This window comes from Ixodes scapularis, unplaced genomic scaffold (genome assembly GCF_016920785.2).
Source record: "Ixodes scapularis isolate PalLabHiFi unplaced genomic scaffold, ASM1692078v2 PGA_scaffold12__126_contigs__length_90152505, whole genome shotgun sequence".
NCBI lineage: Eukaryota > Metazoa > Arthropoda > Arachnida > Ixodida > Ixodidae > Ixodes > Ixodes scapularis.
The window spans coordinates 89,243,421-89,253,925 of NW_024609838.1; the positions used below are offsets into that span (position 1 = coordinate 89,243,421).

General features: G+C 46.1%; 1 non-coding gene across 1 annotated transcript; it reads right to left on the bottom strand.

Moving 5' to 3' along the window:
- Positions 1-256: 256 nt before the first annotated feature.
- On the bottom strand, positions 257-329 carry Trnaa-ugc. Its single transcript has one exon. It is a non-coding gene; the product is annotated as a tRNA-Ala (tRNA).
- Positions 330-10,505: the final 10,176 nt, after the last annotated feature.

The following is a 10,505-nucleotide window of genomic DNA, read 5'->3' on the forward strand; positions in this document are numbered from 1 at the left end:
GGTACCCCAATCCTTTTTTTTTTCACACGAGTATAGTTTAGGGGATTCTAAAGTGGAGCGAGTAGAGCGACTCATCGGTCACACGATCAACACGGGAAAGTGTGCCGCCAGCGTTTGCCCGCTACAATTGTTACCTATTCTCAAGCACTAAATTTAAGTGACGAAAATAATCCCTGGAGAAGGGGAACAAGAGGGACAAAGGACAAACACAAATCTTTAAACACAGCTAGGTGACTGGTGCGCGACCGAAAAGATCCGCCTGGTCCGGGTATCGAACCCGGGACCTCTCCATTGCAGGTGGAGCGCTCTACCAATTGAGCTAACCAGGGGTTAGACATCAGTAGAGCAAACGGGTTTTATCAGCCGCCACCAGTCTAACACCAACAAGGGTGAAGCTTGCAATTTTAAGGTTATGATTATAATGCAATTAAATGCAATTAAATTCGTCATTCTTGTCCAGCTCACTTGCACATTTGCATTTAATTGCATTATAATCAAATTTAAGTGCTTGAGAAATTTAAGCCCAAACATATTTCTATGCAAATTAAAATTGTAGAAACTTGTGTGCCTTTATTTATGGCTAAGGTAAGTACATTCATACAAAAAGAACAATGAAATTTCAAACCTGTAAAAAATTATTGAACATATCAAATATGCTACACTGGGCTTTTCTGCTACGTCCTTGCCAGCTGCAGTCTCTTGGCTTGTGGTATTCAAAGAAACAGTTGCGTCGCTTGCTCAGACTCAGAGTTACAATGCATTTCGCGCACACAACCGTGCTAAATGTGTTCACGCTGGGCATACAGTTCCTGCATCGAAGTCGGTTGCTCGCCATAGTTGGAAGATGCCCAACCCCGTCTTTTCTAACGTCATCTTGGGGATGACTTGGCGTGAACTTCCTCTTCTTCATCGGAGGCGAAGGCAGACTGCCGGCCGTCCTCTTGGCGCATTTCCAGTAGAGATTGGGCTTTCTGATAAACTGGCAATGAAGGTTCTCAGCTTGAGTGGCCGCTCCTTCAGCTGATGGCTTTGGCGCCTGTGAATATTCCAGGCATTCACGACACAGATGAAGGTAGCATGATATATGAGGTACGTGTACCAGCGCCTCGATCGAATGGTGTATTTGTACAGCGACACCTGATAATTATGCTGGTCGATCCCCCCCCCCCCCCCCCCCCCCAAAACTGTTGTACATACCAACAATTGCCGGGCGTGTGATGTCAATGTGGAGTTTGGTCTTCCGGTCATACCGTTTGACTTGCTGAATTGACTCAACAGAGACGAAGTTTGACACTAGGGTGACAGCTTTCCTGTCAAACCAGCGAACTACCACAATTCCTTTGTCATTGTCAACTCTGTAATCATGTGAGCCTTGGCCAACTTTTCTCAGAGTCTTCTCATCCTGGAGTTTGCAGTCTCTCAGCTGATTTTGCCTCAGAGTTCCAACGTACTGTATTCCTGTCGTTAGCCCTTCAACAAGGTTCAAAGAGCTAAAATAATTGTCAGCTGCAACCTTGAAGTCTTCATTTGAACGTATTTCAGAGCAGATGCTCAGGACAGTATCACCCCAAGTCCAAAAATGTTGTTTTCTTTGGAGTGGCCTTGGTATACCTCGAACTGGTAAAGGACACCGGTTGTGCCTGCCCGTCCCCAAAGCGTGAAACCCCACGGCGTCGGTTTGTTTGGGATGTACTGTTTTAGCGAGCTCCTTCCTGTAAATAACACCATTATCACATCCACCGCATTGAACTCTTATTGTTCAATGCTCTAGAGGTTGTGCTGGAATAATAAAATCCAAGGACGAATCTTCCACAACTTGTCCTCCTTCGCTTCTTTGGTGGTTTCCATGTTGTTTACAACATGCATGCATTGAATCAGCTTCAAGAAACAATTTCTCGACCTCTTGTCAGCGATAGGAGAATACCTTGTCCCATTCTCGCAGTAGCATATGACGTTCGGCATTTTGTAAGCCCCATTTCAGGTATATTCTAATATACTGCTCCAGCTCTTGCAGAGTTGTGTCACGGAGCTGCCGTATTTCTGCGTACTGTACACATTTGTTTGCTCCACTAGCATAGTGAGCATATCAGAAACTGGCGGAAAAGGAACAATGGTGAATCTATGGCATCCGGCTCAAAGAATACTTTGGAAAATTCAGCATGACTGTTTTGGAGCAATTCCTTTCGCCATTTGTTGTATGGACGAGAAGACGAAGCTACAGATGATCCGAAGGAATTTTCTATGGTTTCTTCATCATCACTTGTCTCAGAAGGCTCAGCCGCGGCGGGGGGACTAATTTTCGTCACTTTCCGACAGATCTCTAAAATCGCTGACATCTTCGCCAGCGACGATGTTGTTCAATATGTTCCTAACTTAGGTGACTTAGGAACCTAAAATTAGAAGGAAAAAATCAATAAAAAAAACGGTTAAAACGTGTACCATTCAAAGCTTTACCGAGAAAACGTATCAGAATTGGTACAAAAATTGTGCCATCAATTACGACCCACTGTATCGAAAATGGGGTCCATATCACAAGAGCGAATGACATTTTAGCGAACGGCGACATTTGAGCGAATGGTCGTTTTAGCGAATAACGGGGGCGCGCGTTAACCCATCCGTCGCGCTGCGCTTTACGCCGCTTCGCGGCGACAGTCTGCGGCAACTCATTACAAAAATATGAACTCACCTGGCCCACCCGAAAACGCCGCTTCGCGGCTTCCGACTATTCGCTAAAGTGTCATTCGATGAAACGTGGGCGTTCGCTAAAACGTCATTCGATCAAGTGAGTGCCTCCCATCGAAAATGATACGCAGAAATTTGAAGCAACGTTACTAAGCGGACGGGACTCAAAAACAACAGCGAACGGAATAATGTGGTTGCGCAACACTTCCTCAGCAAAAAAAAAAAAAAAAATAATAAATATAGTGCCGAATTTAGGACGGCTTACTGTTTTTCGAGTAAAATGACGCCGACGGTATGCCTTCGAGCACGGTGCCTTTAAGCGAGCTGCTGCGTGCGGCCATCTTGCTCTAGCTGCCAGCGGCAGCCTGGCGGGGCCTTGCTGAACTACCCAAATCGGAAAACTCTGTCAGCGTATCAAAACCGATACTGCAGGCTTTGGTCTTAGCCATAGAGTTATTACAATAATAACGCTATGGTCTCAGCTTCACGCAATTTATTGTCACTTTTTGAGTTATCAAACTCCACGTAGCAAATATGATACGCTGGGCTTTGTGGGGTATTTAACAACACAAGACTAAGAATTATGTTACCTCTAGCCGATTACTGACTAGGAATGCGAGGAATGCAGATATTATTGTAACCTTTGCTGCTATTACACGCGCGGAACGAGCATGGGGCAACGTGGCATTAGTAAGCTTATCACTGCGTGAATCTGAAACCGAAACTGATCGGGAGCATGCCATGTGGTGTTACTTTAGCCGATTACTTTCATATCATGTTGCCTTTAAAAGCGTTAGATTAAGAGAGGTGTCTAGCCGGCCAATCTAAATACTCAGAACAACTGTATACTAATAATACTTGCAGATACTTTTTGTATTCATCAACTAAACAGCGGCAGTCACCTGCCTAATCCTTGTCAGAACCGGGTAGGGCATATATACGAATCGGGTCGGTTGGGTGGTCAGAATAGAGAGTCGCGGTGGTGTTGTGTTGCAGTTGCATGTGCCTTGTTGTACTGTTCATATGTATGTGCCCGTAACAGTGTTCGGTATCTTGGTTGGTGTGTGTTGCCGCATGAGTTGTCATAGGTGCAGTACGTACGCAGTTGTTGAGTTAGTGAATGAGCATTTTTTTTTTAGTACATCTAGCGGTTACTACTACACCTCCTAGCTGGCGCAAGCTGCCGCCGATTCAATAAGCTAAGTGTTGTGAAGTCCTATAGCTATTGACTACAAACAGCTGGCTACGGTCCAGCCGTCCAGGCTCTGCGGTCCACTGGGTTCCCTACGTGCCTCTCAGATTGAAAACAATCGTAATAATTGTTTCACTCGGCCACCTAGATTATTGTTCTGTGTCGAAGAGCTGCGAAGTGCAGGCAGCAATGGATAACCACGTCGGTTGAGGTAGGCCCAAACAAGAAGAGATAGGGAAAAAGAAAGAACGCGGGGCGTTGGTGCGAGTTGAACGCCTCCCGTCGTGTCGACGAAGGCGCCCAGCGATTCATCGCCGCAAACGACAAGCATACGTTGTCTTCAATAAAGTCAGCATACCCATTCCTCGCGTTACGATTTCTTTTTTGAGCGTTCTCCGCCGGCGGTAAAAATACAGTCAATCTAGCGAGATGCCGTCGGGTGCAATCGCGACGATTCCGGCAAACACGCTGCCGTCCTCCCCGCTAATAGGTACGGTACCGGTGTCTAAGGACGGATGTTTAGAGTGTCTGGTGGCGCCTGGAAGACGTCGAATAGGCGTATGCGCCCTATTCTCTAACTCGGCCGAAAAGCCGTGCTGTTCGCTAGGCCTTACCGGGGAATCCGAGCCTCGCTAACCGTCCGCCATGTTGCTTTTGGGGGTAGTCAAATTTCACTACCTGCTTTTTGACTACGTGTGGAGTCGTCATTTTTACCCTAGGGGTCGTTATATTTGGGACAACTTTTTACCACCCCAAAGGTAGTCACCTATGACTACCTTTTTTTTTAGAGTGTTCGATCCGAAAAATCTTACAGGCGACGCGCTTGCCCGCGTCGCCTGTAACATATTGTCACGGGTGGTGACCAATAAACAATAATAAACAGAAAGAAATAAACGTTTAATGTGGCGAACTTGTGCCAAAAATAAAAGGGTACAAAAGATAATAACAGAGCGTCGCGGGCGTCGAAGTCGGCGTAGCAGCAGAGTCGAACGCTGGACTCGACATGGTCGCGGGCGGCCTCTTATCTAAGGTACTATCTCGAAGATTCGGCGGAGAAGGTTCGAGCGTAGCGCGCTCGGGGCGAGAATGAACACGCACTTTCCGGAACAACAGAAGCAGGGATAAACGATAGAAGTTACGTCTGGAATGAGAATAAACGAGAACTTCCTAGAGGTTCGTGATCGAGCGTTGCTTTCTCAGCCCTGCGCGCGGCATTATCCCCCTTCTTTAAAAGTGCATCGTCCCGATGCAACATAAAACACAAAGCCACAACAAAAGGATAGCAGAATCGTGAGTCACAGTTCACGCTTTGACAAGAGTTCAAAGCTCTATCGTTCGTAATACGGCTTGAGGCGCACGACGTGGACTACTTCGGGTCGTGGTTGGCGTCGTCTTGATGGTATAGTTCCGTCGGGAAGAACCTCGTAGTTTAAGTCCCCGAGACTGCGAAGAACCTTGTAGGGTCCAAAATAGCGCTTGAGAAGCTTCTCGCTGAGACCGCGGCGCCGTATTGGTGTCCAGACCCATACCCGGTCTCCGGGTTGAAAGTGGGCGTCACGCCGGCGAAGATTGTAGCGGCCGGCGTCGACATGTTGCTAGTCTTGAATACGTAGTCTGGCTAGCTTGCGGACCTCTTCTGCCCGTTGAGCAACCACCTGGGCGTCATCGCTCCCGTCGTCGACTGACTCGTGCGGCAACATAGAGTCTATTCCATAGAGTAATATACACAAGGTAAAGAGCGGACACTGCCATAGGCCCCAGCGGCCCAGATAGACCAGTGACAGGTAGCGCTCCTAGCGGGCGGTATTAAGTATAATCTGATTCCGTTTCCGGTCAAGTTACTTTCGGTTTCGGTTTGGGCGTTTCTGCTCGGGTTCTCCGGTACACTTCTCTCTCCCTTTTTCCTCCCCGCCTCGCTCGGCTCTCGGGAGCTCCTTGACTCCCAAAGCCGCTGTTTTTTTTAGTTTTTTTTTTTTTTTTAAATACTGACGCACTTTTGTTTTATTTTTTACGATAGAGTCCGTGCAAAATGTGTCAAACAATATTTCAACTTACTTCACAAAGCAGAAGTATATATATTTCTTGTTCTTTTTCTATTGTAAAGCACTAAAGTTACACAATCACCGCATTGACTCCTGGCTGGTGGAGCATTTTGGGGTCAACAACAGTAAGTGGTTCGAACACATTTTATTGGACCACATTCATGTATACATGATTTACTTCAGAAGCTCTGTGTGTTTTATACGAAAAGAGATCGATACTCACAAAAATAAATGAATATGAAGGACTTCGGCATATCGTACGCTTCGTAATAGATTCTTAGCGGAACCAAGTTAACAAAACCTTTCCGCGGAGAACATGCTATATGATACATTCACTTTCACGCCGACTTGGGTACGGGAAGTAAGTGCAAAAATAAATAAGACATCGCTATCATTACCAGTCATAAGAGTATAATAACAGTGCGAAGCACACGCCGGATAGTACTAATTCCCGATTTCCGGCAAATATAAAAAAACACCAATTTGCATAGCCTCAAACTCACTGTGGGCGAGCCATTACCAAACAATGAGAACTCTATTCGAAATCTGACAAGATTCAACGTCCCTAAACATTCCCCGAAATCGTTCAGAAAAGAAATACGGCTTAAAAAAAAAAAAAGCGGCTAAAAAACTATGGACAGTGGATACAAAAGTGGATACATTTTCTTTCAAATATTTTTAGCCTCCATACACTATTTTCTATCGAAATTTTGTAGAAGGTGGACAAATATTTTTGTTAGGGAGCCGTGATACACATTCGCTGGAAAAAGGGGAAACAAATATTTGGAGAGCAAGCTGCGCCGCCCACTTAATAAGCACGTTTTTGTTTTTGGTTTGTCAACCGCCTCTGTTAATACACTGTTAACAGTTAAACCTGTCTCGTTCTTACTAGCCACTGAAGAGTGCAACCGAACTTTGTCCAAATTCCGGTTAAGAAATCAAACATGTCAAAACAAGCGTATTCTGCAAAGCAATTTTAAAAACCCTTTGTGATACTCCTCTGGGCAAAGGCTAAAAACACCCAGACCTCGAAGTGTGCTATACAAGGCGGCACACACTCCTCGAACATGTGTCACACTCTCTATTATGGGAAGAAAGTGATTTTCTAGTTGCTGAATGAAATGAAAGTCAGCCTGTGATGGTACTACTAAGTTCCCGAAGAATTTTCCAGGCACGTGGTATGCTTTAGGAACAAAACAATACTGGTGAGGCCCGGTCAAGTTATTACACTCATCCGATAGCAGCTGAGAACAGCCACAGCTGTAAGTTGTCTGTTCAAGCAAAAGCTTGATCAAATAGCCCCAAACGTAATAAAAAAGTGGACGAGTCATCAATTATGTTAGACCTGATGTCTGATGCCAGCTCAGAAATATCCTCTAGTGGCGGGAAGTTATCAATTGGAGGATATTCCACAATGTCTGAAATTAAACTTTCATGGTGCGAAGATATTTGCAACTTTTTTAGGCGGTCAGCCTTGTCATCCTCTACGTTTTCATTGTCCGACAGTTTGAACAGTTTCTTTATCCAGAGGTTTTTTTAGTCCTGAGGCGAACTGATGCACATTTGGGTTTGTGTTGCAGCCCAGCATTTGTCGTATATAGCTCCAAAAACGTTCTTAAGTGTCACTTGCTGCAGGCGTCGTGTAAGTAAGAACCTAAAGTCATGGCTGCTTGAAAGCTCATCCCAGAGCATGAGGACACTTTTTATAGCAACTTGCCACCCAATGATGGCTTATGGCTGCCTCCTACTTTGGAACTGCCATGCTGAAATCCATCCGAGTTACTGGTGGAGAAAATCAAGTATTTCAGATTCCCCCTTCAGAATGGCATGACGCAACTTCTGCCCTGTCTTCTTGAATTTTTTAGCTATTTAGACAGTCAAAAAGTATGCACATCCTATCACAGAAATAGGCTGTAGCCATGGCTGCCTCAGGAAGTTCCTTGGCATAAACAAGGGATATGACTGCAAGAAAGAGTGAGGCACTCAGTACCTGTTGGGCACAATTTTCTTCCATTTTAAAGAAAGGTTCTTGAAAACATGTGTCTCTCAGTAAGCTTCCGAGCCAATTGCAACCTCATCTCATGGATAGAACAATAAAGTTCAACAATAGAAGACCACTCAATGACCTCATTTCCCATGCAAAGTTTGTGGGCTTGGAGATTGCTCTTGGTTGTTTTGGGAAGGTGCGGAACATCAAAGACAAAGTAAACGTGTTCGTTGTCAACTTCAACAAATGGCTTATCACCACACGCACCAAGCTTACGTTTGAAGCCCCCTAACCACAGACCACAGCCTTTACTGTGAAGCCAACAGTCTTAAAGGGGCGATGCACTGATATTTGTCTTTTGCGCAAATACCGCTTAGAACGAATCCCTGACGTTAATGATCTGTGAAATACCCGTCCGTTTTCACCACACGCAATCAAAGTCGCAGAAAAAAAATAAAGAAAATCGAGCAGAGTTCACCCCCTCAACTCGCAGCCAGAACAAGCGGCCCCGTGATCTGGAGCCGATTATATGCCGGCAATGTTGATCATAGCCATGCGCTTGGGTTGGCAAGGCACAGGACACGCGCTGGGTTCCAGACATTGTAATGGTTCGGCTGTTGTCGTCATTGCAGCGATTGGACACAGTACACTACCCGAATGTTTCTCGAGCTATCGATTATCACGAGCCCAAATCGAGTGTCCACGCCATGCTCGGGTCCAATCTATGAGCCGTATTCAAATATCGTCACTGGGCGGTACTGCTACCGCCCAGCTATGTCATCAGGTTTCTCGATGGAGAGATTGAATGAAAACGCTCGTTTTTGTCCTCGAAATTACAGCGCAACAAAGGAGTTTCTTGGCCAGTGGCGTTGCGTGCAAGTATCATTGAGTCCCACTCGAGCCAGTAAGCTCGCGTAAAGTGAAAAACAGTCCAATTGAATAGCGTTGCACCGCCCCTTTAAGCTCCCGAATGAGAAAAATGAGGAGACTGCGTTAAACAGAAGACGTTGCTGGAGTGTGCACAACAGTGTATGCAAGGGGCTAAACGCACCTCCTGGAAATTTCAGACAGCATAACAACCAAGGCCCTATCTGCAATGTTAAAGGTTCGTTCAACACCGTCATCTGTAAACCCATGGACAATGTCGTGTGCACGGTCGTAAGTTAAATTATTTTTTTTAAAACAATCTCATCGAAAATCAACATGCACACACGTTCAAGTGCAGCCAGACAGCCCGGCAGAAACAACAGCGCGAGAAGCTCGAACCGATCGGCTCCACGAATTCACGCCGAGCATGCGAGCACGCGAGCGTTCATGCGTCACCTTGATTCATGCAAAGTCGACCGAACATGATGCAGCAGAAAGCACAGATGGACGGCACGCACGGCACAGACGAACGACGCAGGGACGAGCAGAGGCATTGCAGAAAGATGCAGAGGCGACGGCGTGCAGGCAGGCAGGCCATGGCAGGCGCCATTCATCACGTGGTTTTTGTGACGTATTTGATTTAAACTATTTAGTCGATTTAAGTACTTTAAACAATTTTAAAGCATTGCCATTTAAAAAATAAATACTTTTCACAGAAAGAGTTTTAATTAATTTTAACCAAATTGCAGAAAAGCGCCACGTAGCGGAGGGTATTAAACGCACTATCTAGGCCGCGAATCGGCTCCTGTGTCCTCTCTTTACGTTTACTATATTACTCTATGTCTATTCTTCGTTTCAGCTTCCGTCCGAGCGCAGCCAAAGCTACGTGTGGCCGGAGCCAATCACACGCCGGCAATAGGTCACGCGATCTCGCCTGCCCTTTTGTATCACTCCGCTGCGCCGCCGGTCGGCCGCGCCGCCTGCTCTCGCCGAGTATTTCGTCTGCTACGGGTGTACCAACTGTATCGTCTGCGACGGTTTAAAAAGTGCCCTTTCACGTTCTGAAACTTAGTCACAGGGGATGTCAGTACGTAGGCTGGCCGCTGGCATTTGTGTCCGAGCTTTCCACTTGTTCGGCATAGTTTCGAGTTGTGAGTACACGTTGCAAGGTCCCCGATGACCCGGCCGTTGACGTTTCCTTGTATTGTTTGGATATACCAGGGCTCGAGGCGCAGTCCTTTCCACTAGCTTCTCGGCGTTCCATGTGATCGGCAGGTAAAGGGGTGCCCTGATTTCGCCGCTTATCTGAATTGTTGTGGCCCGGACGCTTTGCTTGTTTACAACGCATTCGCGGTACAACGCGGCCGGAGCCTCCTGCCGAATTTGAAAGTAGACATTCAGCACGACTTCTCGCGCCTGACGCCCAAACGCGCCTTTGCGAAGGGCGTTTTGAAGCGATTCGACCATCGATGAGGAAAGCAGCGAAGCACATGATTCGGCGATTACGGGAACGAAATCACAGAAAAACCGGGCGCTGCAGCCGTGTTGCCAGCGGATATACATGTTTTCCCCAAACCACATGCATTTACATATATTAATAGAAACATAAACTTCAGAGATTTGATTCCTTTAGTTGCAAATCATTTTCAGCAGTACACATCTGGAACATTGTGCAGTTTTTACGCCCAAAACAGTTATTTTAAAAGAAATTATTTTTGTGAACTACTTTGTGGTG